Source organism: Mandrillus leucophaeus, unplaced genomic scaffold (assembly GCF_000951045.1).
Source record: "Mandrillus leucophaeus isolate KB7577 unplaced genomic scaffold, Mleu.le_1.0 Scaffold94, whole genome shotgun sequence".
In the NCBI taxonomy this organism is placed as follows: domain Eukaryota; kingdom Metazoa; phylum Chordata; class Mammalia; order Primates; family Cercopithecidae; genus Mandrillus; species Mandrillus leucophaeus.
Window position 1 is genome coordinate 5945751 of NW_012110252.1, and position 3009 is coordinate 5948759.

The window sequence follows — 3009 nt, forward strand, 5'->3', positions numbered from 1 at the left end:
TTGTGATGACCAAGGTTTCTGTTATGTAGATGAGGCCTCAGAAATTGCAGTTCTCAGAGAGAATAGATGGTAAATGTGTCTTTTGGGACCTTGAAAGTTGTCAGACTCTTACTTAATCTTTTCCAGATCTGAGAAGGGTCTGGAAAGGGAAGGCCTGGCTGCATGAATGGAGATTCTCTACCTATGCAAATTTCCCCCACAAAAGACAGCTTTGCAGGATCATTTCAAAACATGTCAAAGAAATATATTTTGTGGTAAAATATTTTATTTCCTTCGGGATGTGCTTTCTGTCATTTCTGTCATGTGATGCTATACCAGAGTCAGGTTGGAATTTAGCATTTTATTGCCACAAGGATTCTCTTTTGTCAGTCTTATGATCTCTGTTTTAACTTTAATGCTGGTCACTTGTGCCTAAGCTCCAAAAGGGAGGTGATATAATGAGGTATGTCCAACCTCCCTTCCAGTTATGGCTGGAAATTCAGGTTTCAGGTCTTTCTGGGGTCCCGTTGACCAGAAGGTGGTCGGTTCAGCCAGTTGTGGGAGCTGAAAATTTTATTTATGGTTTACAGACTTTAGAAATAAACCCCATTTGCCCATCCTATTTTGAGATGGTTCATTCATATATGAAAAACTCCCTCTTCCTTTACATCTTTGATTTATACCTAAAAACTCTGTGCAGGTACGATTTCTGTCATTCCAGTATTCTCCATGCCTCCAAGTAGTGTTAGAAATTTCCTTTTTCCAAAACTACCTCTTTCTGGAGGAGAGCTTTGGAAGCTATCATATAGTTTGGATTCATGGGCTGGGGTTTGGAAAAGAGAATTATTCCAGGAGTTTGTGAAGAACCCTAACATCTTAACAGAGCAAAATCTCTCTCTCTCTCTCCATATATATATATATATATATACACATCTTTTTTTTTTTTTCCTTGAGACAGAGTCCCACTCTGTCGCCTAGGCTGGAGTGCAGTGGCAAAATCTCAGATTTGCCATTGCATTACAGCCTGGGTGGCAAGAGTGAAACTCTGTCTAAAACAAAAAACAAAACCAACCAAACAAACAACAACAACAACAACAAATTGGCCAGGAACATTTCTGTTTAGGAAATTTAAGACCAAGGAACTGAACTAACATTGGGTACTTACCAGAGTCTAAGACCTGTAATTCATGGGCATTTAGATAAGTTTTCTCATTTAATGTTTATAACAACTCTATTGATAAGGACATGTTATCAATAGAGAAAAATGAGGAAAAATAAATGAAAATAACAACAATTGAGTACTTAATGCCAAAAGCTTTATCAGGCATCGTAAGGTATCTATTATATAAAGTTCATTTTGCAGATGAGGGATGCTGCTCTGAGAAGATGAGTAAGCTGCTCACGGAAACGTGGCTCTTAATTGCTAAAGGGAGAAAATAAAGCTTTGCCTACTTTACTGCAAAGCCCAAGCTGTTTTCATTATAACCATCCACAATCTTCAAGATAGGTAGAGACCATTTTGGACACAAATGAGCTAAACTGCTTATCTATTTGTGTTTTAATCAGGTCTGTCTGCAAAGTTATCTTCCAGCTATTTTGTATTCACCCCACGATGCCTAGCACTGTGTTCTACCATACGTGACAATCAATAAATGTTTGCTAAATTGATGGATGGGCCTTGGTGTGCTATTAAGGAACACTCATCACACTACAGGAATTGCTTTGTTCCCATGTTAATAGACAACTGGTTATGATGAACTTTTAAAGGAAAATAAAATTATTCTTCTCCAAAAACACATCTAATAAAAATGAGGATGTTATTATTATTTGGTTTGTTTTTGAGAATATTGATCTTAAATACAGTTAAATAAATAGCTGGAAGATTGAAAATAACATTAGGAAAAAGATCCTTTATGAGACATGATAAAGAACAATAATTCTTTGATATATATATATTTAAGTGCAAATTCACAGAAATCCTTCTGAAGAAACAATTGATTTACTCTTAAGTTTAAGTACACATTAAATATTTCCTGGTAGGCAGTTTCATCTATATGTTACATGTCAGTAGCATTACCTCAAATAAGAGTAACCATTTGGACCCTATTCTTTGGAGTTGAGGAATGGAGGTGATAGTTATTATGTATGAAGTGGCTGACTAGATGGTGCACGTAGACTGCCTAATGTTGATATTCAAAACAATCATATGAAATATATGTTATGCTAATCACATTTAGATGGGAAAACTGAGTGAGGAGGAAGTCAGGTATGTTTCCTGGCTTACATGTCTAGTACATGTTAAGGCCAGAATTTAAATCTGTATGTCTGATTCCAAAATCTTTGTCCACTCTGCTTCTCTCATGCTACCTCCGATAGCTCAAAGTATAAAGAAGGCACAGTGCTGCAAATAGGGCCTTCATCTAAAAAGATCATAGTAATAGCATAATGGATAATAAAATATTTACAATATCAACAGGGTCAAGGGTAAGTGCATTTTTAGAAAAAAAAAAATGACTGGAAGGAACCACCACAATGCAAACAGTGGTCATGTTGTATTATATTACATTTTGCTATTTTAGTAATGGAAAATTTTAAACTCATAGAAAAGCAAGATAAGTGCATTTTAGGACAAGGCTTTACGTCAGATTAAAGAAGATTTCTGGGAGAGAATCAGCAAGAGGCCATTGTGTAGCCTGGACAGAGGGAGGGAACGTTCCACACTACTGCTCTAACAGAACACAAGCAATGGCATATGGCACTAATTTGTGAAACTACACTTTTAATTTCAAACCCAGGTTAGGAAGAGTAGTCATGGCTGGAGAATACTGAAGAAGGCTTCCACCTGTTAGCTCAAACAGGCAGGTAGGAACTAAACTGATCCAGCAGGCAGCATGCTAGATGTTGGAGATAGAGAGTTGAACACCGTCATGTAAGTAAAAACAGCATGTTGTAGGAGCATACTTTAGGGTTGTACTTCTTTATGGATCCTCTGAAGAAGGGTACTTGATATATGTGTGTGTGTGTATATAT